General features: G+C 51.2%; 1 pseudogene across 1 annotated transcript in view; it reads left to right on the top strand.

The window, feature by feature from the left end:
* The first annotated feature begins 397 nt into the window (after positions 1–397).
* Positions 398–26,067, top strand: part of LOC144115037 (nose resistant to fluoxetine protein 6-like) — an 84,439-nt pseudogene continuing 58,769 nt past the window's right edge. The window contains exon 1 of the transcript XR_013311207.1: positions 398–697. The product of XR_013311207.1 is annotated as a nose resistant to fluoxetine protein 6-like (transcript). The remainder of the gene's footprint in view (positions 698–26,067) is intronic.

Below are 26,067 nucleotides of genomic sequence, written 5' to 3'. Positions count from 1 at the left end.
ACACAAACACTGCGTCTTCAATCATGGCGTCTCCTAAAGGGCACTTAGTTCATTTACAGCGCTTGCCCGCTGACTTCCCCGAAACCTAAATATGCATACACCGGACAGCGCGCGAGAAACAAAACAGAACAAGGACGAGGGGGAAACAGTAAGAAAGCCTGGTCCAGTTGGGGCGCACTGGGTGTTTCGGGTGGCCCCTTTCTCTCATCCAAGGGAAAAGAACGGGGGCCACTCTCCTTGCCCGCCTCTCCATCCACTTTCACCCCGCAGTCGGGGGTGGGGGGCGAGGAGCGGCGGCGCACTCCTTTCTTGCCGGTCAAAAGCCCCTTTCTCGTGGCGGCCTGCGAGCAGTGCGTCCTCGGATATTTCGGCGGCACGCGGAGAATCGCGAGACAGCAGTGACGCGCGATGGCTCCCCGGACCCCCTCGGTCGTGGTCGCGTTGGTCGCGTCGTGCCTGCTGGCCGCGGCCGACGAACAGGCGGCCGCCGGCAGCACGGCCGCTCCTTCTTCGGCCGAGACGTCCACGGTCGAGGACATCGAGCCCATGTTGGCCGAGGCCATGTCGCGGGCCTTCAAGCTCGGCCTGCCTGTGTTCACCCAGTTCGGCTCAGACCCCAACATCAGCAGCGAGTGCTCGGCCGCGCTCGTCAAGACTATGCTCGCGCTGAGGCGCATGGAGCCCTGGGCCATACGCAGTGAGTAAAGTGCGCGCACTTACAGTCGTTGCCTTCTTCTGTGCTCTTTTATTTATTTATTTTTTTCCCCTCGAGTGGCCTTTCACGGCTGGGTCGCGGTGGCTCGCATCGAAGCAGTGAACAAGGGGGAAGTCGTGCCATGAAAGGCTGACGTTTCGTATAGCTTTGCGAGACTGTGCATTGCTAACTCAAAGAAAGAAAGAAAGAAAGAAAGGAACACTTGCATTTTGGTCATGTCCTAAACATTGCGCATTACACAGCACATTAGAGGCTAGTCTTTGCTTTATGATATCCTGACACTTCTGATAAAAACAAAAACAATGTCGCTGCTTGGCTAACGGGCATGATGTTTTAATTTTGTGCGAATTGAATCAAAGTGTTCAGTGCCGTGGGCTTCACTGCGTGAGACGCGTGAAATGCGGGAAGAAAAACGTTCGTTCAAGTCGCGTGCCTCTCGTTGTACACGATGAAGGCAGCGCCGACGGGAACAGATGTCTGAGAAGGCGCACGCAGACTTTTGCTTCACCGATGGTTTAAACAAAAGTCTGCGCGCTTGCGAGTGTTCTGCATGGGAAAAGCTTCCTTTTTTTCCGATTCGCTGCATTTTCAGTGCTTGTGCGGTCTTGGGTTCAGTTGTGTAACTATACATCCTTCTTCCTCCAGCCGAAAATCACTTACTCGCTATGCTTTCTTCTTCTTTTTTCACTGTTTCTTGAAGCGCAACTCCGCCCAGACAGTTTTTTCCTGAGAATGATGTCTGCGCAATGCTGTTCCGTAAAACTGTTCATACGCTGCTTGTTTTCGGCTTGATATACAACGGCTGGAAATTCTCTGCTGCCGTTGATTTATTGTTAACGGAATACAGAAACTCTCGCAGTTTCCCTCGTGATACGCATACGTTCTCATGGACTGCAAAATTTAAACAAAAGGCCATTTCACTGTAATACCTTGAAATAAGCGCTCTATCTGTTGCTAAATTAAAGGTGTCACATAATTCAATACCCTAATTTACGGTGCAGCCCGCACCTGGCGTGTAGTCCGCTCAATTCTTGCTTCAAAAAAATTCATTTCACTAGACTGTCCGCATCCGGTACATGGCCCGCAAGGGGAAGGTGTGCAAACTAGCGCATAAAAATCTATGCGGATGCACAGGGCATGTATGAAAAAAGCTCATAATAGAATAAGCGTTGAGAATTTCATACCACGTTCGTCGGTATTGAAAAAAAAGTACTGTAGGATCCGCACCCATAGATAGCCGGCAAAGCGCAAAATTTCAGCTTTTAGTTAGCGGAAATTTCGTTCAACTCTCTTTTGCACTGCCAGAACTGTTTCGAAGATAAGTTGCTACGCGTGCTCCGCATATATACATATTTTTAAGTAAGTAAGTAAGTAACTTTATTTGCAGGAAGTAATACAATTAATCCCTGCGGGTGGCGTAAGGCTAAAGGCTCGGAAGCCTGGTGTAAGCGTCGATATATCCGAAATCAGGTTTAATAAGGGAACTTTATTTTCACAAAGTCGTAATGATGAGCCTGCGGCTATGGGCCGATTTCATTTGCACAAAAAACAAAGGAGGGGAGGGGAGGGGGAATGAGGCGAACGCGTGCTAGCAGACCGTGATTGCTTCGTGGCAGCCGCGTCTCTAACGAAGACTGAGTACCTTCACCCCTTCCCTCTAGCGACCGTTTCTTTCCCTCTCGTCCTTGCGAGGAAGCGACTCGCTACTCCATTGACTTTCGCGGGTTGGTCCGTTCTTGGCAGGATGGAGTCGCGCGCTTTTCTCTCCGTGATGAATAGTAAGGGAAAAAGCGGCTCTCCTTCAGAGCACAAAGAAGATGAATAAATACGAAGCGTCGAGGCGGTGAGCGTGCTCATGTGAGCGTGCAATCACTTGCTCCTGAGCACAGCCGTTATTTCTGGAGCGCTCGCGTAGTACATTCGCTCATTTCTGCTCCGTCTAGCTCACCCTGTCTCCGTTTCAAGGCGCTGGGTGGTCCATGAAAACGCGCGGTACCAGCATCCAGCCCGCAAACGAAGGCGGCAATTTCTGGCTCGAAAGCGAGTCATTGCTCACACTTGTTCATGCGAACGCTGACTAAATAGATGCGCTCGTGCCGCCTCTTCCACGCGAGTTGCGGGCGCACCTATAGTCATTTGTTGCACAGATGAGCTAGCGGCACGCGCTCTGACGCTTAAAATTCCTGATCTCGGGGGGAAAACGAGGTGCGTTTCCTCAGGTAGTTGGCCAGCCACCTTTCCGTACTGTGCGCTTGAATAATTGGTTTTTTTGGGGAAAGGAAATGGCGCAGTATCTGTCTCATATATCGTTGGACACCTGAACCGCGCCGTAAGGGAAGGGATAAGGAAGGGAGTGAAAGAAGAAAGGAAGAAGGAGGTGCCGTAGTGGAGGGCTCTGGAATAATTTCGACCGCCTGGGGATCTTTAACGTGCACTGACATCGCACAGCACACGGGCGCCTTAGCGTTCTTCCTCCATGAAAACGCAGCCGCCGCGGTCGGGTTCGAACCCGGGAACTCCGGATCAGTAGTCGAGCGCCCTAACCACTGAGCCACCGCGGCGGGTGTGCTTGCGCTGTCCTCTTTTCTGCAAGCCATCTTCAGCTGGACAGAACTGCAATCTTGAAGACAGATTCTAGCGCAGCATAGAAGGTACATACAAGTGACAGACGGAGAATACATGGGCAAAAGCTTGTGTGCGTCTTTTCCATCCGGCCCTGGTTCCCTCCTCGGTGTTGTGTCGGGCTACACACTGTACATTCATTACGGAATATCAAACGTGCCCAAACGACTTCCTTTGTTCTTGAAGCTGCCCGGTCTGTAGGCTCTTGCAAGTTGCGCAGAGCTGACGGAAAAGACCGACTTTAAACATTGTTCCCTTCTTCTAGTCAGAGTCGTAGAGCCTCGCTGGCTGCACATGTCTTTCACGCTCAGCGTCTTTGCCGTCCCACTACAGAACACGCAGACGCGGTCGCTGTTCCCGCTCGAGGCAGGCCCGTTTCGGCAGAAGAGAAATTAAACGCTCGTGTATTTAATATTCAGTGGGCAATGAATAGCTCATCCACCAACGGCTCCCCAATTCACGGCGTTCCTGAAATATCAGGCGTACCTCACAGCAAGGTCACCCTCCGCCGAGGCTCAATGGTCGTGGAGTTCGACTATACTGAGTACGAAGACGCGGTATCAAAGCCCTGACGCGGTTCGACGGAGGCGGAATGGAAACGACCTCCGTGTGTTGTGCGATGACAGTGCACGTTGAATAACCGCAGGTGATCGAAATTAATCCAGGACCCTCCACTACGGCACCTCTTTCCTCATTCTTTCATCCGCTCCTTCATCCCTTCCTTCAAGGCGCGGCTGATATGTCCGCCGGGAGTGAGACAGTTGCTGCTGCGCCTGTGCGCTCCTCGCAGCCAATTACTATTACAATTATCACGACGAGGTTCAGGCGTCCGCTGAGAATGATACTAGTCACTGCGCCTTTCCTTCCCTCGTGAAACGTTTGCATTCACGCCAGAAGATCCGCCCCAGTAACTTTGTGTTGCCTTGGCGCTCTCGTTTTCTATTTATTCGCTTTCCTAATCTCATGGGGGAGGGTCCTGAGAGAGAGGGCGTTCACGCCGTCCATTAAATGCCTGAGGTTCCGCTACGTTCTGATGGATACGGGCAGGAGTACGCGCAGCCGCCTTGCCACATAGCGGGAGCGGCGAACGCCTCCTGCGCGTCTCCTTTGCCGAGGCCATGAAAGTGAGAGAAAGAGCGCGCCCTCCCGGGCCTCGCAGGGCCACTCTCGTTGGCATTGCAGGCCTTTGCCGGAAAAGAAACAAAGCGCCACGGACCGCTGGAAATCGTCGAGATTAGAGGCGGACCGCGCACAGCGTGCAAAGCGAGACGACATGTTTGCCTTGAAAACGGCAACGGTTGCTTTCCGTCTGTATTGCTGCTCACTGCAAAAAGAAAAAAAAAAGCGCGCCGGCGTATACCACGAGGAAAATCGAGCAGCCGCGGTGGTACATTGCCGAAAGTTTACGGCTTCATTAGATGAGGAAGGCCTGCAACCGTTGCAAGGGTTCTCGCATGGTGGCTAATAGTACTCAATATGGCATGCGCATATGCACTTGCAAGAAGCGACCTCCCTGCATGGTTCGGTTTATGGTGGTTTAACGTCCCAAAGCGGCTAAGGCTATGAGAGACGCCGTAGTGGAGGGCTCCGGAAATTTCGACCACCTGGGGTTCTGTAACGTGCACTGACATCGCACAGTTCACGGGCCTCTAGAATTTCGCCTCCATCGAAATTCGGCCGCCGCGGCCGGGATCGAACCCGCGTCTTTCGGGCCAGCAGCCGAGCGCCATAACCACTCAGCCACCGCGGCGGCCTCCCTCCCTGCATGAGGTACAAAGCTCCCATTCGGGTTGCACCTGGCAGGGCGATTTCAGTGCAGTAATCCCTCGCCTCTATAACTAGTTACAAGCCACAATTTTTTTTTTGTTTTAATTGCAAAGGAACAAAAAAAAATAGTTGCTGAAAGCTTTACGGAAGAGTTGCAACAAATTTTGACCCAATCGTAATGTCAGAATTGCTAACGATGCTACTAAATCCCGTTTTTCCCCCTCTGCATCAGGGGAAATTTGTATAATCATAACGATGAGGTTAGGATGCCTTCTAACGACTTACATCCACGGTTACGGTGCACTGCAGCACGATGCCAAGTTGTCAGATAGTCTTATATGCAATTTTGTTGGGCTTGCCCTCTGCCGTGCGCTACGCTGCATTCTTGCGGATGTCCTTATTTAGCCTATAACAACGGTGTTCAGAAGGACAGTTGCCATTCCACAGGCGTTCTACAGTAAAGAATCTTTCACGGTATTGCGCATCTCATTGTTTTTTTTACTTTTGCATTGTTTTGAAATTTTGCACTGTGAAAAGAAGTATACTAGAGAGCTTCCGTAACGTTGTCGTACACACCGCACAGGCAGTGTTAATTGGCAGCCACTTTCCGGCCAGGGTGTTTTCAGCGCGCACTCGTTTTCTTCCGGTCGCGCAGTCACGCACCTCCAGCAAACTCATTCGCAAGGTGAGCGCTCCCTGCGATCGCTCATGTTTCCCGAGCGCGGCCAGTGGAGTCCGTGGCACTCTAGCAGCCAGCGGCGCGAGCGCGAATCGCCGCACGCACATACGCCTTCGCCGCTGGCAGCGAGTGGCCTCTGCGTGGTAGGAAGTGAGTTCCGCTGAAGAGGAGGGCCGAGACGCGGCTGAACCCGGGAGAGGGCACCCCCCTCGACGATTTAGACAATCGTTACGTAAGGCAACCCAGTTCTGGGCGTTTTGGAGCGTTCCAGGAAAGGCATTTCCATCCACAATGACTTCCTCCTTCGTGCGGTCGAAGGCAACAAACGGCGGATCGAAATGTGGGCCAGCTCCGGTGGCGGCTGCAACGGGCGACCCGGCCATTCAGCGGCACGGCCGCTCCGTCCCAAGGTGCGGGAGAGGGCGCCGATGTCTTCATCGCCTAAAACACCGCCGGCTTCGGCGACCACCAGGGTGCAGAGATAAACGAGCGGGACAGTGAGCCCGGCATCGACAAAGGCCGCGGCCACGGCGCTCACCTAGCTCGCTTGAGATCACGCCCGGTGCGTGACGAGTCAGGCGGGGGATCGCTGTAGCTGCTGCGCCCATGCTTCACGGCGACGCTATAGGTAGCCAATGGCTAGCTGGCGAGTTCTTTGGGAGAGGTGCACCGCGAGCGTTGTCGCGTAAAAGGTCGTGAGAAGGAGAGAAAGACAGAGGGTGGCCATCGTAGAATCCCGCGCGGATGCAATGTGTCCTCGATGCATTCGTGACTGGGTGTGTGTTGTCTTCTCCGCCAAATGACCACTGAGACATTTGAAGTGCCCACAACGTCGGAAATCTTTTTGAGAAATTGCGCGCATAGGCATTTTTTTTTTCCTTTGGTCATTCGTGCTCTTTTAGTTTTCTTACGACAGGCTCAGTGAAGCTCGAGATTTTTACTGTTCAGAACTGGACAGAGCCACTTGCTTCCCTTTTGCCTGCGGCCTGTGCCATTCCTTTCAGAAAGCTCTTTCAACTGAGGTGCAGGAAAGATCATGAATGAAACGTTTATTTTTATGCGTGTAACCTTTGTTCGCAAACTGAAATTTCTCTACATAGCTTGGAAACCTCCCCTACGGTACGTTTGCCAGCCGCGAATAGAACATTCTGCACCGCACGCCGCTACTTTTCCTAACAAATGTTGACGCTGTTCGGTTAACTTACGTTTGTAAATCACGACGTTGGTACTGAGCGGGTGAGTTTTTGATTCAGGCACCGTAAAGGTTCAAGGCTTGTGCAGCCGACCGTTTCTCACAGAGCCTTAGTATGACTCCTCGTTTTTTTTTATTCTGAAGCATAATCCGCCGGCTCTGATTCGGGGAGCCAAACATATACAGCGAGTGGATGTGAGCAGGCCAGGAAAAGGAGGGCCGCGGACCCCGCACTTTCCAAGCCACACTGGCGGACCTAAATGGCGCCTACACGCTCGTTCCATTTTCCGCCCCATTCGCTGTCTAATGCCCGTTGCGCACGCATTACATCTGCAGTGGGCATCTCGGCGTATTCTCGGGGTAGCTCGGTTACGCAATTCCGGAAATCGGCCGAAAGGCTCGCCAGTCCCTGCAGGGGAGCTCGAAAGTGGAAGAGCGGGAGGCGGCCGCTTTACGACCGCGGGCCCGTTACTTAAATTGCGTAAGCGGCTGCCGGCAGCGCACAGCCCAGTTTTGCTAAAGGTCAGCGCTTTAACGACGCTTGGTACAAAGCGGAAGAGATGCCGCGCGCTTTCTTCCGGCCTACGTGCATGTCCGGCCCGCGGCACCACATGGAAAGAGCCGGCTTCGCACCGGCTCTTCTGACACCTCGCCTTGTCGCGCGCGCGCGCCCACATTTCTACGGGGTGCGGGGGGAGTGATCCCACACCCGCCACGCTCCATTCGGTGCAGTAGACTCGAATCGTCAATGAGAAACACAGCCAGCTAGCGCACGACCCACGCGAGCATTCTCCCAGTTGGCAAGTCGTTCCGAAGCGTTTCAGAGGGATGCCGGTAGTCCTTAGGCCATGCGTTGGCACCAAGTCAAGCGGTTCCAAGTTCCTTCTTTGTGCTCGCATGCCTGTCTCGTGCGCACACTCGCTTGCCACGAGTGCCTTCTTTTGTTGTCTCTGTCGCACTGACAGTGGGCGCCTTAGCAGTATCATAGTCCTTAGTATGTACCAGTTAACCATAGTTGAATAGGGGCCGTGGCAGGTGTGAGGGCGTCTGACAACGACGTCGTAGTTGTCATAGGTAGGTGCCATAGGTTGGGCGGTTGCTTTGAAGGGTATTTTCTCCTTCGTTCTTGAGTTGTGTTTCACTATATTAACTAATAACCACGCAGAATGCACCCCACAGAGGGACCATGCGTACTCCGTGCCGGTGCTGCGTGATATCGAACCGAGCGCCTCTAGGTGCGTTTCCGATGTTCCATTGCTTGAAGAGCGTGACCCTGTTTGGGTGGCTGAAAAGTAGGGCAAGGGAAGAGACACTTGCTGGATGCAGCAATTAAGTGCTGGACTTTTACCTGCCAGAGCCACACCTAACATATGAGGCACACGTTAGTGGAGGATTAATTTCGGCCTCCATCGAAATGCAGCCTTCGCTCTCGGGATCTAATAATCGTACTACTGCTCAGCAGCAGTACGGTAGCTTTACCTGCCGTCCCATGGACGCTTTAAAGTTTAAGGGACACTGAGAGCGACTCTATCCATTTTTTTATTTTAAGCAAGAATCGATTTATGGTCCTAACTGGCTACGTTGATATTAGTTCGGCTGCAAGCGACCCATTGCTTGGTGAGAAAAATTTCCGTCCCTTGATTGAAACTCGTGACGTAAATACTAAAAAGGAATCCGTGATCACCGTTTGGAAGTGAATAGCGGTGTAGCCTGAGGGCTTCCAGTGTAACTGTCTTGACGCACCACAGTTCGCTTGCGCGAACAGCCGCTGGGGGCGACTCCTGTATTTCATTTCCTTTTTACTTTTCCTAGCTTTTAAAAGCTGCGTATTCAGTGTAAACAGCGTATTTGTCATTGGAACACCGTAGTCTACCACCACAGGCCATCTTAAATTTATGTTCAGTGACCTCTTAACACGAAGGGTCAACTTATCTGCGATCCCTAACGCAACACAGTTCAATTCTGCGTTTGCCTTTATCGCGCCTTTTGTTTCCCGCTCGGCAGCTGAAGCTAAGAAGGGGACCCCTCCACGACGCGGCCCCGTCTGTCGCTTTCGACGGCTTCCCACGCATACGGCTTCGCCGCACGCACGCGCCTCAAGCTCAGCCCAATCCCACCGTTTGTGGCGCTCTTTTGTGCGACGCCTCGAAATCCTCCGACGCTCCCCAGCACGCGGGGTGCCGGAGTTGTCCCCTCGCGTCTCGGGCGAAGCCGCGCAGTTAGCGCACGCCGACCGACGAGGAAGCACGACGCGCATGCCGGCCCCGCAGATGCACTCTCTTTTCCGCGCCGTTTCATTTCGCTTGGCCCAATGCTCCACTTGCGCCGGTAGCAGCTGTAGCGCTTACGAGAAAACAAAAGGGGCGCGCGCAGTCGACACAGCGCCACGAAGACCACCGCCCCCCGCTGGACAGCGGCGGCAAGCACTGGCTAATCCCAGGGCTATCCCTCTTCCTGGACATGCTGAACGTGCGCGTGTGTATCACCGATTCTCATATGCGGATCACGAATGCCGCGACGCATCCTGTTTCGGTCGTCGAGAGAGAAAAAGGACTCTCCGTGTTCGCTTTTGCGCGGTCGCCAAAAGCACAAGCAACACCCCGCGTGTGTACAGTCAGTCGGGCAGAAAGAAAGGCGGAGGAGGAGGACAAGTGTGAGCCAAAAGAGACCGGAGTGACCACCTTTAAGGTGGTGTTTAAGGTGGTGTCGTTATGGTGGTGTTGTTGACGCTGCGGTACTATTATAACGAAAGCTGTATTAGCTTTATGTAAGCCATTTAGGGGGAACAATGGCACCCGCAATGTGTTACTCGTAACGCTTTTGAGGTTGAGGTGTCCGTCAAGCGACACAGTTCCTGTACCGTTCCTTTCCTCAAAACAAAGCGGCGACTTTCACTCCCACCATTCACTCTATCCATTGGACGGGAAACAGTTAAAGCACACGGGCGCCTTTCGCATCAGTCGAAGCGCAGCCGCCGGGGTCGGGTTTGAACTCTGGTTCTCCACCTCAATAGCCGAGAGCCCTAACCACTGAGCCGCAGCGGCGGGCGGAGCGCAATGCCACCATGCTCCCAAGCTAGCAAACACCATCATTTTCAGGCACCTTCCATAGAGCGGCGGGCTTCCAAAGCCGCGGGACTTTCCTCTAGGACCCGCTATCTGCGCGAGACGTTGCCTAAACGACTTTCAAAGAATAACGTTTCTCGTTTATTCTGGCTGTCCTTTCACGCTACCTCCGAAGTTAGCTTTGCGAACTACGAATAAGCAATGTCGCTTATAGTATTGACACTGAGAAAGCGGGTACACGGAGAACAACTTATGCGACTGCAGTGCTAAGAACGTCAGTCGGAGTCCACCATGAAGCTTTCAATAGGCGCAGGACCGCGCCATGAAGAAAGAAAGAAAGAAAGAAAGAAAGAAAGAAAGAAAGAAAGAAAGAAAGAAAGAAAGAAGGAAAGAAGGAAAGAGAGATAGAAAGAGAGAAAGGAAGAAAGAAAGAAAGAAAGAAAGAAAGAAAGAAAGAAAGAAAGAAAGAAAGAAAGAAAGAAAGAAAGAAAGAAAGAAAGAAAGAGGAGCCGTAGTGGAGGGCTCCTCCAGAGCCGCGGCACCTCTTTCTTCCTTACTTACCCCTGGCACTGTTCTGCGTCTTTCCTTTCCTCCCTCTCCTCCTCGCCACGCCTACTGTGGCTGCGGTCAAGGTGTCCACCGAGCTATGAATGACACAACTGTTGTGCCATTTCCTTTCATCAAAGACGCAGCTGCGGAGTTAATGCCGCCTTGACGATGTGCGTTCAACAGTCTAGCAAGGGAACAACAGTTCACAATTGGCAGCGAGAGCCTGTTGTGAAGGGATACGTCTACTTAGGGCAGATAATGACAGCTGATCCGGATCATGAGAGGAAGATAACTAGAAGGATAAGAATGGGGTGGTGCGCATATGGCAGGTTCTCGCAGATCATGAGTGGCAGTTTACCCTCAAGAGAAAAGTGTACAACAGCTGTATCTTACCGGCACTAACCTGCGGGGCACAAACGTGGAGGCTAGCGAAAAGTAGCTTAAGTTAAGGACAGCGCAGCGAGCCATGGAAAGAAAAATGATAGGTGTAACGTTAAGAGACCGGAAGCGGGCAGAGTGGGTGAGGGAACAAACACGGGTTAATGACATCCCAGTCGAAATCAAGAGAGAGAAATGGGCTTGGGCAGGGCATGTAATGCGAAGGCAAGATAACCGCTGGTCCTTAAGGGTAACGGAGTGGATTCCAAGAGAAGGCAAGCATAGCAGGCGGCGGCAAAAGGTTAGGTGGGCGGATGAAATTAGGAGGTTTGCAGGCAAAGGGTAGATGCAGATGGCAAAGGATAGGGTTAATTGGAGAGACATGGGAGAGGCCTTTGCCCTGCAGTGGGTGTCGTAAGGCTGATGGTGATGATGACGATGTGCGAAGGAGTCCACGACGGATGTTCGCTAAAGCTGTGCGTCGTGAGATGCTCGTAGATTCGCCATTCCGGCGGAGGCGGATACTCTTCATTCCGTCGGGAAAGTCGAAAGTGTGTTGATATTAGAGCTGAACGTGCAATACTGCACCGCTAGCGGTAGTGCTGGCTCATAAAGCGGCGAAGCCCCAATGTCCAAGCGAGCCTCGAAACAGAAAGGTTAAGCCGACTACGTAAGCGTCCTCGAAGGAAACCGGCCAAAGCCATGTCGCTAAACGTGAGCAAAATAGAAAATCAAAGCCAAGTATCATTTTGTGTGTCGGTTGGCTCGTCGCGTGCATGACATGTCTGTCAGTATGCTAGTGCCAGCGCTACTGTCCTCGTTGCATGTATGCGCCAGACCGACCTTATCTCCCGGAAAAGCCGCTAATTGCAACCAGCTTTCGCTTATTAAAGCACTGTGCCGGTTAACTTAGCTGTACTATTTTTTTTTGCTTGAAGGCATTTTCGCGGAAGCGTATTTTTGGTTGTACACATATTCTCACATAGAGCCTTTAGTTATTCATTCTAGGTCATCCGCCCTTCCTGGACATAGCATATGTGCGAGTAGCTTGTCGCGCCGGTCCAGCTGTAGTAAGCCGTCGGTCAGCCCCGTAACTAATACCGGAGCCGACGGCAGACATTGCTTCCGTCACTAATTCATACGTCGCAGGCAATGGCTATAGTTCACTAGTAAAAAAAAGGCAAACGGGGTGAACTGCGAAAAAAAGAATTAATAGAGCTAAGCTTACTGGCTTAGCGCATTATTCAGCGAAAGCTGGTTGGAATTAGCGGCGTTTCCGGCAGATAAGGTCGGTCTGGCGCATGCAAGCAACGAGGACGGTAGCGCTGGCACAAGCATAGTTACAGACATTTTATGCACGCGACGAGCCAATCTGACACACGAATAGCTACTCTGGTTTGCTTTTCTATTTCACTCACGTTTAGCTATACCTGGCTTCGCCTCTCTTTTCGAGAACGTTTAGATATTCGACTATTCTCTCTCATTCGAGCTCGTTTGGCCACTGGGCTTCGCCGCTTTATGAGCCAGCACCACCGCCAGCGGTGCAGTCTTGCACGTTCAGCTCGGATACCAACACCCTTTCCACTTTCCCATCGGAATGGAGGACGTCCATCTCAGCCGACGTGGCGAACCCACGAGCACCCCACGGCGAACACTGTTTGCGAACATCCGTCGTGGACTCCTCTTGTTCGCACATCGTCAATGCGCGGCATTAACTCCGAAGGTGTTTCTTTTGAGAAAAGGAAATGGCACAGCAATTGTCGCATTCATATATCAGCGGACAACGTAACCGCAGCCACAGCTGGCGTGCGAAGAGGACAGGGAGGAAAGGAAAGACGCAGAACAGCGCAGGGGGTAGGCAGGGAGGCGCATGGAGTGAAAGAAGAGAGAAAGAGGTGCCGCGGCTTGCCGAGGCTCCGGCGGAGCCCTCCCCTATGGCACCTCTTTCTCCCTTCCATCTTTCACTCCCTCCTTTATCCTTTTCCTTACAGCACTGTTCTGCGTTTTTTGAAAGCTTGGTGGCTGACTCCGACTGACGTTCTCAGCACTGCAAACGCATGAGTTGTCCTTGGTGTATCTGCTTTCGCAAAGTCGTTAATTATTATAAGTGACATTAAACTTATGCGTAGTTTGCAAAGCTAACTTCGGAGATAACGTGAACGGACACTCAGAATAAACGGCAAACAATTTTTTTTAAACTCGTTTAAGCAACTGCTCGCGCATGTAGTTGTAGTGGTTCCAAGGGGAAATTATGGCAGCCCGCCGCCCGCGTGGAAGGCGCCTGCAAATGATGGCGTTTGCTGATTCGGAAACATACTACCATTGGCCTCCACCAGCCGCGGCTGCTCAGTGGTCAATTGGAGAAAGGAAATTGTACAGCAAACGTATCACTTCTCGGTGGACACCTCAACCGCTCCATAAGGGAAGGGGGAAGGAGGAAGTGAAAGAAGAAAGAGAAAGGGGTGCCGCAATAGACGGCTCTGGTATAATTTCGGCGACCTGAGGACCTTTAACGTGCACTGACATCGCAGAGCACACAGGCGCCTTTTTCGTTTCGCCTCCGTCAAAACGCGGCTCAGTGGTTGAAGCGCTCGAACCTGACCGCGGCGGCCGCGCTTCGATGGTGGCAAACGGCGCCCATTGTTTTCACCCTTTCCATTCGACGGGAGAGAGGGAACGTCGGAAGTGAGCCGCTGGTCAGATTTAAGGAAAGGAACGGCGCAGTAACTATCTTCCTTCACGGTAGACACCTCAACTTAAATAGCTTACGCGTTGCGCGTAACGCGTTACAGCCGCCGCCGCACCCCCAAAACGTCCTATACAAAGCCAACACAGATTTCGCTGTAAAATGTAGCCACAAAGCACAGACATAGGATTCAGTGCACTATTCACTCCAGGATCGCGACAAGTAACTGCAAATGTGGACTGATCAAGCGTTTGCAAGAGCGTTCTCCGGCATTCACCGCCAGCCAGTGCGTGCCAGTAAACCTTTGAGTGTGCGTTCTCAAGTTCAGCGATACTTTGCTCAGTTAAGCACCGTACCAACATGCACTGTTTGCAGCCATACATTCTAGGACTACTGCCACAGACTGGCGGTGCTTCGAGAGATCACTGCAAACGATCCACGAAACACATTTGCGCAAGCACCACCTGCCGATTCTGCACAGAGTGACATGGAGACAAAATGCCGCAGTAAACCTTGCTGCAGCAAAACTGAAGTCTCCTTTTCGCAGCGACCCCAGCGACTTTTCACGCAAAACACGGTTATCCCAAATGTTAATTAGCCAGCAATTCGTGTCAGTAAGCTCCCGTAGATTGGAGCTATCAGCGCGAGCATTTTGCCATTGATAATAATAATTGGTTTTGGGGGGAAGGAAATGGCGCAGTGTCTGTCTCATATAGCGGCGGACACCTGAACCGCGCCGTAAGGTAAGGGATAAAGGAGGGAGTGAAAGAAGAAAGGAAGAAAGAGGTGCCGTGGTGGAGGGCTCCGGAATAATTTCGACCACCTAGGGATCTTTAACGTGCACTGACATCGCACAACGCACGGGCGCCTTAGCATTTTTCCTCCATAAAAATGCAGCCGCCGCGGTCAGGTTCGAAAAGTGCCCCATGCTTTTCTTTTGCTCCCAGTTCGAGAATGACAAGCCCCGACTACAGTGTGTCGTGTACACGTCGTAGGAGACCACCCTGGAAGGTTTTTTCTTTCCTTTTTTTTGTAATAAAAGTTGGTTCCATCCATCCAACTGTACAAGTTCAAGCAATGAGCGCTTAGAAATCACAAAAACAAGAATCGTAAATTTAGCTCGCAGCAAACAAGAGATGAGTGTGTAGTTGCTCAAAGGTGATAGCCACCTCTTATCTTCATACAGTACTACCGAACGGTCGTACAAGCACTGGTTTGTTCTTAAGCTTTGCCTTCTAGAATTGCGCAATATCATTCAGATATCGGCGCACACAGCATAGCCCGCAATTTTTGCGCTTTCTTGTGAAATCCTTTAACCCAAATTTATTTTCTCAGAGTTGCATGACGGATAAGTCTATTTTCTGCCTTATTTCACTACTTTATTCGTCACTCCCTTCATAGCACCTGTCAGGTGTCTACCAAGTGTCTGACTGTTGCGCGTTCCATCCCTTATAATAATTTATAATAATTCGTTTTGGGGGAAAGGAAATGGCGCAATCTGTCTCATATATTATCGTACACCTGAACCACGCCGTAAGGGAAGGGATAAGGAAGGAGTGAAAGAAGAAAGGAAGAAAGAGGCGCCGTAGTGGAGGGCTCCGGAATAATTTCGACACCCTGGGGATCTTTAACGTGCACTGACATCGCACAGCGCACGGGCGCCTTAGCATTTTTCCTCCATAAAAATGCAGCCGCCGCGGTCAGGTTCGAAAAGTGCCCCATGCTTTTCTTTTGCTCCCAGTTCGAGAATGACAAGCCCCGACTACAGTGTGTCGTGTACACGTCGTAGGAGACCACCCTGGAAGGTTTTTTTCTTTCCTTTTTTTGTAATAAGAGTTGGTTCCATCCATCCATCCATCCAACTGCACAAGTTCAAGCAATGAGCGCTTGGAAATCACAAAAAACAAGAATCGTAAATAATTAGTGTTTATTTAGCTCACAGCAAACAACAAATGAGTGTATAGTTGCTCAAAGGTGATAGCCACATCTTATCTTCATACAGTACTACCGAACGGTCGTACAAGCACTGGTTTGTTCTTAAGCTTTGCCTTCTAGAATTGCGCAATATCATTCAGATATCGGCGCACACAGCATAGCCCGCAATTTTTGCGCTTTCTTGCGAAATCCTTTAACCCAAATTTATTTTCTCAGAGTTTCATGACGGATAAGTTTATTTTCTGCCTTATTTCACTACTTTATTCGTCACTCCCTTCATAGCACCTGTCAGGTGTCTACCAAGTGTCTGACTGTTGCGCGTTCCATCCCTTATAATAATTTATAATAATTCGTTTTGGGAGAAAGGAAATGGCGCAATCTGTCTCATATATCGTTGTACACCTGAACCACGCCGTAAGGAAAGGGATAAGGGAGGGAGTGAAAGAAGAAAGGAAGAAAGAGGTGCCGTAGTGGAGGGCTCCGGAATAATTTCGACCCCCTGGGGATCTTTAACGTGCACTGACATCGCACAGCGCACGGGCGCCTTAGCATTTTTCCTCCATAAAAACGCAGCCGCCGCGGTCAGGTTCGAAAAGTGCCCCATGCTTTTCTTTTGCTCCCAGTTCAAGATGACAAGCCCCGACTACAGTGTGTCGTGTACACGTCGTAGGAGACCCACCCTGGAAGGTTTTTTCTTTCCTTTTTTTTGTAATAAAAGTTGGTTCCATCCATCCATCCATCCATCCAACTGCACAAGTTCAAGCAATGAGCGCTTGGAAATCACAAAAACAAGAATCGTAAATAATTATTGTTTATTTAGCTCGCAGCAAACAAGAGCTGAGTGTTTAGTTGCTCAAAGGTGATAGCCACATCTTATCTTCATGCAGTACTACCGAACGGTCGTACAAGCTCTGGTTTGTTCTTAAGCTTTGCCTTCTAGAATTGCGCAATATCATTCAGATATCGGCGCACACAGCATAGCCCGCAATTTTTGCGCTTTCTTGCGAAATCCTTTAACCCAAATTTATTTTCTCAGAGTTGCATGACGGATAAGTTTATTTTCTGCCTTATTTCACTACTTTATTCGTCACTCCCTTCATAGCACCTGTCAGGTGTCTACCAAGTGTCTGACTGTTGCGCGTTGCATCCCTTATAATAATTTATAATAATTCGTTTTGGGGGAAAGGAAATGGCGCAATCTGTCTCATATATCGTTGTACACCTGAACCACGCCGTAAGGGAAGGGATAAGGGAGGGAGTGAAAGAAGAAAGGAAGAAAGAGGTGCCGTAGTGGAGGGCTCCGAATAATTTCGACCCCCTGGGGATCTTTAATGTGCACTGACATCGCACAGCACACGGGCGCCTTAGCGTTTTGCCTCCATAAAAACGCAGCCGCCGCGGTCGGGTTTAAACCCGGGAACTCCGGATCAGTAGACAAATTTCATATGTTGCTGAGCGGGTGCCTACATAGGCAGTAAGGTTCCCCCTGCAGTCCCATGTCTCCTATGCGGAAGTTACCTTCGCATGCGGCCTAGCTCATTCGTAGCCCATACTCGGCCGTACGCCAGCCCTCTCTTATTGCGTTTGCACCTTTTCTTGTCCGTTTTGTTCTCGGCGGAGGTTTCGCTAATTGGGAATGCATGCACCGTCGCACATAAGCGCTTCCGCAGCGAGACTTCTCGACCCCCGACTCTGAGGCCAGCAAACACACAAACAGCATGCCACAGCCCGATAAACACTTGCCGGCGCTGTGGGGGGACGAGATCAATGCTTTCCCATGCAACGGCCGGACTCGCGAGAGCAGCACTCCGCGAAAGGAGGAGTAAAAAGAACAAAAGAAAAGAGAGCTGACGGGGAGGAGGAGCGGCGATTGAGCGCAAGCGATTCTAATACACGGCTTCCTGAAGAACAGCTTCCGGTCAGCCGCGATGCAAACGAGCGAGCGCCCCAAGACAGCCATGGGTGGTAGGGTGGCTAGACTTTTTAAGGTGTGAAAACCGGTTGCCGAAAGTCGGCTCCAAAACGCGCTGCGACCGTGGTGGACACTGCAGACAGGGGTGCCGTCAGAGCGAACTGTAGTGCCTCAGCGTTGTGCGCGGCAAGAAAGCTCCGTTCGCGCTGGTTTTTCCCTGCAATTTTGCTGCAATTTCGGCTCCGTCAGTAATGTGCGGTAATTGAGTTTAGTGTCAGGAACTTCACCTGTTTTGTGCGTCGGGGTTCGTTAAAGCACGCATGTCAATCCGCAGCGGGTAAGAGCAGAACGGCTATATCTGAATTTAAAGGTCACATGCTGTAAACAAACCCTGTTGATTTGCTCTTGTACTGTGTAGAAAATTTTAAAATATGCGGAATAATAATAATAATAATAATAATAATAATAATAATAATAATAATAATAATAATAATAATAATAATAAATTGGTTTGGGGAAAGGAAATTGCGCAGTCTGTCTCATATATCGTTGGACACCTGAACCACGCCTTAAGGTAAGGATAAAGGAGGGAGTGAAAGAAGAAAGGAAGAAAGAGGTGCCGTAATGGAGGGCCCCGAATAATTTCGACCACCTGGTGATCTTTAACGTGCACTGACATCGCACAGCGCACGGGCGCCTTAACATTTTGCCTCCATAAAAACGCAGCCGCCGCGGTCGGGTTCGAAAAGTGCCCCATGCATTTCTTATGCTCCCAGTTCGAGAATGACATGCCCCGACTACAGTGTGTCGTGTACACGTCGTACCGTAAAATAGTGGATTTTTGCATGCCGAAGCCGAGAAGGTATAGTAAAATGGTAGTGGAGGGCTCCGGATTGATTTTGGCTGTGCGTGGTTCTTTTGCATGTACTGCAATTTTAACAAGGTAGCGTTTTGCATTCCCCCTTTTTGTACTACAGTAAAAAAAAAAAGGTGACCCGCCGCGGTGGCTCAGTGGTTAGGACGCTCGGCTACTGATCCGGAGTTCCCGGGTTCGAACCCGACCGCGGCCGCTGCGTTTTTATGGAGGCAAAACGCCTAAGGCGCCCGTGTGCTGTGCGATGTCAGTGCACGTTAAAGATCCCCAGGTGGTCGAAATTATTCCGGAGCCCTCCACTACGGAACCTCTTCCTTCCTTTCTTCTTTCACTCCCTCCTTTATCCCTTCCCTTACGGCGCGGTTCAGGTGTCCAACGATATATGAGACAGATACTGCGCCATTTCCTTTCCCCAAAAACCAATTATTATTATTAAAAAAAAAGGAGAGGGTCCGTGTTTGTGTTCATCTGCTGACATTTTTTCGAAACGATGTCTGATGTCCACTGACCTTTAACAGCGCTTGCTGCCTTTTGTAGCGGTTCTCTCTAGTTGATTCTTTCCTCTCTACTGCTTTCTCTTGGCCTCTTGGTTTTGTCTTGCTTTGTTGTTTTCGTTCCTCATCTTTCTTTCTGTTTACTTCGCTTTCTATTCATTTTCTTCTCTTTCTCCGGGCTGTTACTGCCCAAGCACGTTCCTTACCCATTTGGTCTGTTCTTTTGTCCAGCTTTGCGGCTGTTCGCCGGCTCCCATTTCCTACCCGACCCCACATGTTCCCTTTTTGTGCGAAAGCACTGCTCCAGACGCACCAACCCATAGAAAGAATCTTGTCTTGTCTCGTCCTGTGCGCCGAACTAGCCCGAGCTTACCCGAGTTACTCGGGTAGCTACCCGGGTAAGCTCGGGCTAGTTCGGAAGGGTGTCGCGCAAGCTGCAGCCAATGGTAGGAAGTTCCGGTAATTTCAGGGAGCGTCACTCCAGCTGTAGCCAATGGGAAGCAGGTGGCAGTTTAAGAATGATTGGTCATGAATGGTTTGCTCGGGGAGAGCAGTACGGGTCTGGGTCACACTATTCCTACCGGTGACTGTGACATAGGAGGTCACCGCTGCGCCACTGCGCTGATAGTGGTGCGGGGACTCGCCGCCATCTATGAATGGTAAGTAGAGAATGACCAATTCTGCACATATGGGCATCAACCCACTAAAGATATCGCGTCATACCCTTAAGACGAGCTTAAGTGTCCCCTCCAGTTGAAGAATGTAGACGTGGTTTCGCACGTCTACTCGGTTTAACTACGTTAAACCCCTGCCACTGTTCTGCCGGGCGACAGGTTTCTTTCAATGGCCCCTCTTATTCCGGGCTCTTTCTGTTCGCTGCCACCTACGCGCCGCCACCGCTTGCTTTCCCTATTTTTTGTCTGCTTCACGGCACATTGCTGTTCTCAGGCGCCACTTTCGGTGTCTTTGCGAAGTGGGCTCAACCGAAAAGGCCCGTTTGGTGCACCTTGTTTGAGACAGAAAGGCTCCCTTTGACTAAAGGCGACACGACTGCCGTCGGCGTTGTCGCTTTGAACGAGCCGTTTCCGTTTTTACTCGTGGCGGAAGGATGCCTGCACAATTCTTTAACTTTTCTGTTTACCTGTTTATTTCGTCCGCAGTGGGCTTTGAGGAAGCCGCACGAGTAGCGTGAGGGAGACCACTGAAAGTGATGTACGCATACATGTATAGTTCGATCGCTTCTCTTTTTTTTTTCTTCTCTAAAAAAAACGAAATCCGCGTCGGCATTACAACGCCACACAGACTTGGTGAGCGCAGCAGTTTGATAAGCGCACAAAACATTGATGAAATACAGTCGCCTAATATGTCTTGCCACGCGTTGTACAGGCGTCCACATTTTTTTAGAGCACTCTAACGGCGCACTGGGGTGTACGCTGGCGTCTTTACGCGTGCGGTCTATAGGGCTCGAAAGAAAACATCATCGTGCGTGCAAATTTGCATCGACCGTGGTTTATTACTCGTGTCTCAAGAAGCTGTGTCGAGCTATGCAGGCAGCGACGGACGTCAAAAACCTAAAACAGCGCGCTCTACAAAAGCGTGTGGACGACTGTACGTGCAACTTTTCATACCAGCACACAAATGGCGCCTGATGAATGGGGCAGTTGCCCCATAAATCAAAGCTTTACAAATGTTGTACTGCAGTGAAGGAACACAAAGAGTCGAAATGATTTCAGCAAACAGCAGAATTCTCCAACTGCTTGTCGTCTGTTGTAGGAATAAAGTGGTTCTGCTAGGCGAATAACTCTAAACAACACGGAGCTAGATCAGAATTTCATCGTGGAACAACCCACCATCGCGGAAACATTGAGGACTTTTAATGTAGGGTCACCATATCGGTTAGAGGAAAATGGGAATAGCGGGACACCATTGCGCATGCGCAAGACAATAACAAGAAAGGCGTTATTGTCCCCTTTGAGGGGCACACTGGCGCCCTGCTACTCCCCTTTGCCCTTAAACAATAGTGTCACCCTATTCTAAATACCGCAGCGGTGGCCAAGTGGTTGAGCATCCGCCTCGCATGCGGGAGGTGCGGGGCTCGATCCCCAGTGCCGCCGGGTACCCACCGGTGAAACAATGGGTACGAGCTTTCCCCTGGTCTGGTGCTCGGCTTTTCAGGGTGAAATGCTTGGAAAATGGGTCTTTGACCCCACCTTGAGTAATCGAAAATGCCTTGTGCCATGGCGCTCTTTGGCCATAGATGCCCTTGCGCCAATAAGTCCATCATCGTCATCATCACCATCACCTACTGTAAATGGATCGATTTCTTCAACACCGGCGGCATTCTAAGGTCAAAGCACAGCGCAGAAATCACGTAACCAAACCCGGGTCGCGAGCGTTCCTCCCTGCACAAGCAGGGACCGTGCGACGGCGCCTCTAGCATCAGCGCCCCTGGCGGCAGAAGCACGCGTTCGCTCGTTGGTGATTCTTGATGACGATGGAGGAAAGGGGGCGACGCGGCAGTAACCTCTCTCTTTTTGGCGAGGAAATGGTCGCTGCGCCGTGGTGGAGAATGGGAGTGAAGTGGAGGTGAACAGAAGCACGCGGAGGCAACGGAGGGGTCACTTTTGACGAGGGGAACGCGCGCGCTCTTCACACCTCACCAGTTGGCGTGCGCACACTCGAGACGCTCCGTAAGCGCTTGGGCTGCCGGTGGAAAGAGGCACCCGGCGCGCTACATATGGCGTAATACCACGAAGGGCATATCTCCGTTTGCGCGCGTTCGCGCCGGAAGGGCGCACTTTCGCGGACGCGTACTCGCCACCCTCCCCCAGAAGCGATTCGCGTCGGTACGGAAGCGTCACGGGTTCGTCGCTCCGATCACGCGTGGCGGTGACGGCTGACGTTTTCTTCGTGCCACTCATTTCGTCTAGGCGGACGTGCGGGGCTTCCTGCTGTCTGGCCCAAATCACCGCGTGCGCGCTTGCGCCTGGCCCCTCGTTCCGGACTGCACGGGAGCGGGCGGAGCACGCAATGTTATTACGTGTCCCATTGGCTCTGCGGAAGTAGCAGCATCGACTGGAGTCATCTCTTCTTACCGTACCAAGAGGGCACTCCCAACCGGTGCATTCTAGCGCGGCGTGCTGTAACGGAGCATCCATTGCGCAACCTTTATGTACAGACTTTGTCCAAAGAACAGCGCATGCCGCGGCTTCTGTGGCCGGAATTATATGAACAGCGCTCGCCGCGGAATGACTGTGTCGTCTCTGGCACCGAGAATCTATAGGCAAGAAATGTGTTGCGCATATATGACCTCCGATTCCACGCGCGGTATAACAGTGCCCCCCGCCCCCACTGCTAATATTATTATTCCATCCGTTCATTTTATAGATTGCTTCTTGTCCCTCAAGTCACTTCTACTGCACACTTGATGACATCTTTCCTGCTTTCTTGTCTTTGAATTCCTCCTCAAATTCCACGCCTAAAAGATGAAGTTTGGTGTCCGTTCTAAGCACTTGACGTCAGGCTCACTTTTATCCTTACCGCATATTCGGGCCCAGCGCAAATACTTCACCACAATGCCGCCCGTACCCACCGCGGTGGATCAGTGGCTTCGGCGTTCGGCTGCCGATCATGAGGTCGTGTGTTCGAACCCTGTCGCGGCGGTAGTATTTCGATGGAGGCGAAATGCAAAATCGGCCGTGTGCTGGGTGATGTCATGTCAGTGCACGTTAAAGAGCGCCAGATGGTCTAAATTATTTAGGAGCCCTTCACTATCCCGTCCCTCATAGCTAATGTATCGCTCCTGGACTTGTAAACCCCACGATTTACAATTTTCAGTGGACCTCGTAAAAAGGCTTCAAAGATGTTCTGCACACAGCTGCAAGCATTATACGTAGCAGTTATTTATTTCTTGCGCAAGAACATTATCCACTTAAACGTGTTCCGTTGATCGCGATGGCTGCGCGTAAATTTTTACGGTATATGGCACATTTTCATCCTTGAGTGAGACTTGAAATCGACACACTGTTAGACAAAATCGAGTTATAGAAAGCCGATCCTCTGTGTGACTTGAGTTTCTCAACTTAAACATGCGGCAATATTTACAAATAAAATTCACCTGAGCGCAGCCACACTGCCATGGACATGAATTTTTTGTCAGTAAAACAACTCATTCTTGGCCGGAGCTTATATCCTTGGCCACGGTTGAGCACTCCTTTTACCTGTTCGGTTTTTTCTGTGCAGTACTGAACGCCGAGCAGGACAACCTCATGCAGTTCAGGGAGAGATAGGGAACAACAATAACGACCGGCACGCAGTAAGCCAGAAGCTTGAAACACTTTACCGCAGCTTATGCATGGGCGGTCTCTACCTATCTTCTCCGTGCGCCCGCAATCTTTCACAGCGGCCGAGATGTCGACGCTGCGAAAATCACCCCGGCTCTGAAAGGAGCGATATAATTGGCCCTGCGCTCGTTAGAGATGTCTGCTCCGACCTCACGGAAGGCAAATCTTCGGCACCGCCCGTCCACCCTCCGGCGTATTCGCGAACGACTGACTGCTCGTGCTCGCGGGCCACAGTTCCACGTGGCCGACAGTCGGTTGCAGGAGCGGTCATTCTCGTCCGCTTATTTGACGCGCGCCCACAGGCGCCTTGCCTTGATTCATTGCGCGGAAATGGAAGCGCTTTCGCTCAACTCTGCTCTCAAAATAGCGCGCGCCTTTTTTTTTTTTCTTTTCACAACTGCTCCGTGGAGTGGAACGTTTCGACCCCGCCCTGCAGTCAGAACGAGGCGTATAAACGGGCGGGTGTTTCGACATCGGGCGAACATTGTCGTCCCGGCGGAAGGCCCCATGGTTACCCCAGTAAAAATGCTTCCAACGCATTTCTCGTTGTCTGCACACGGATAAGCGCTTCGCCCTGCTCCGAGCGCGCCGCATCGCCGCACTCCATGGTGAATGCGAGGAGGCTTAAATGCGCGCGTACAGCAAACGACACCACGAGCGCACAGCGCACACGAACGCACGCACACGAACGCACGAGCGCACAGCGGAGAAGTAGACCGGGCTCGATCGGAAAGGACCGCGCCTCTCCTCGCGGCTGCGGAACGCGTCGCTACGAAGGGGCGGGCGCGTTGGAAACGTTCCCGTGCGCGCGGAAAACGCGCCCGAGGATAGAATGCGACGTACGCAGCCCGGGCGATCGGCTTTCGAGCTGTCTGCTCCGCACTTTCCATTACGGTAATCCCAACGAGCTTGGACAAGTGAGCGCGAAAAGATTACGGTGTGTCTTGGGTCCTCAGTCTCGGGACCGAGCCCTGAATTTACTTCCGAGTAGAAATGTTTTTTGTTCTTAGTCCTGAAGAAAAAAAAAATCTGAGTCGTGAAAGCCGCTGCTATCTTTACGCGAGCCTGCGCTGAAATCCACTCCTCCCTATTGACTCGTTCAGCAACACTGCCTCTCTTCGGCAGTGGTCCAGATGTCTGGCAATTGTACTATAATTAGATGAGTCAATCTGCAGTCGGCGAAACGCGTGCTATATCCGTTTTGTTTTATCGCGCTCTGCCCCCCCCCCCCCCCCCCCCCCACTTTCTCTTTCTTTGCTAGGGCCATAGTAAAAGGCAGCCCACTTCTCCATGACTCGTTTGTAGAGTGCTGCGCAGCATTGACGTAGAACCGAACAGCAAGTGGTTGGATTCAGGTCCGGCGCCTGTGTGGCTGCGGTAGTTGCCTGTGAAGCTCCCATCAGATTTCGCTTTCGTCACTGCGCAGGAAACCGCTGAGCGCTCTCCAGACGCGCCTCGAGAGCTCTCAACAGCGCATGTTTTAAAGGTGCTCCACACGCATATATAGCCGCAGGTTCTGCAGATTCTCGCAGGAAGGCGGTGCTAGCTTCTTTCTATACACTGTGCTAGCCTCTATACAGAATGGTGCTGTGCTGTGCTACTCTGGTATGAAAAACTTTACACGCTTCTCGCGAAAATGCTACGTGTGTATGTGTGCGCGAGTGACTTTTTGTGCGGGTGCGTATTCCTTGATCCTTATCACTCTTATCTGGAGTATCCTAACCAAGCTAACATCTGTAGTGATCATTAGGAGCTCGCCTTCCTCCTGCTGTGACTAACGGCGTTACAGCCTGATATACAGTATTTATGAAATAGTTTCGTTAAGCAGACAACGCTACCTTTTGCGCTGCTTTTCTGTTTATGATTTTCATTCGGTTTTCTTTTTGTTCTCGTCCTCCTCCCTACTTAGCGTCATACGCGATGACCCCGCAATACGCCGCTTCGCTGCCTAGCTTATCTTTCGGCCCGAAAGGCACCTTGCTGTGAGATGAATGGTTCGGTACGCACAAAAATCTGACGGCCTTTCTGCCTTTGTGACAACTTCTTCAAACTCAAATAGAAATGGTTCGTTTAAAGGGTGTAGAAGTATGACGTGTTGTTATTAAATGCCGACCACTTCTTAAGAAACGCTTGGCACCTATTTATACCGCGAGGTACTTATGGTTGGACGCAAGGGAGCTGAGTGGCACGCAGTCTCTAGTCAGCAGCAGACTCTTCCTTTCTGGAAAAGGAGAGCAGTAGAATACGTAGCAAGCATTCAATACCGGTGGATAAAAAGTAGGCGGTAGGCAATGGCTGCTCAGGTAAACACATGAGGAACCCCAGGACGTTTCCAACGTGTCGGCATTGGCGATTTCCTCTCGTCGAGTCAAGACGAAAACACGGGTCAAGGAGCAGCAAGATGAATGAGCACTTAAACCCATGCATGTGATGAGTGTTCAGCGTGGCCGTGAAATTAAGCCACCGTTGCTGCGATGCCGTGAATACGACCGTGAGAGGCATATAAGAAAGCCTACCCATACATCCTCTAGGGGCGGAGGCATTTCCTCCGTTGTCACTCAACTTGCTGGCCTGTAACATTTTGAATAAAAACATTATTCTGCGATTTTTTAAGCAAAACAACACCTCAACCATGCATCTCCTGCTGACCAAGCCTCGTCAGCTACACTCTCTCTTTCACGACGGAGAAGATAAGAGAAACGAAAAATCTCGCTGAATGGAACACCTTTCTTGTTCTGAGCACTGTATACGTATGTCCTGACCAGAGGAAAAGAAAAGGGAACCAAAGAAAACACTATGGGGCATTTACGTTGCCGCATAGCGCACATGAAAGCAACAGGGCGCGGCCGTCGGGCT

Source organism: Amblyomma americanum, chromosome 1 (genome assembly GCF_052857255.1).
Source record: "Amblyomma americanum isolate KBUSLIRL-KWMA chromosome 1, ASM5285725v1, whole genome shotgun sequence".
Taxonomy (NCBI): Eukaryota; Metazoa; Arthropoda; class Arachnida; order Ixodida; family Ixodidae; genus Amblyomma; species Amblyomma americanum.
This window is presented reverse-complemented; position numbering and strand designations above follow the sequence as displayed.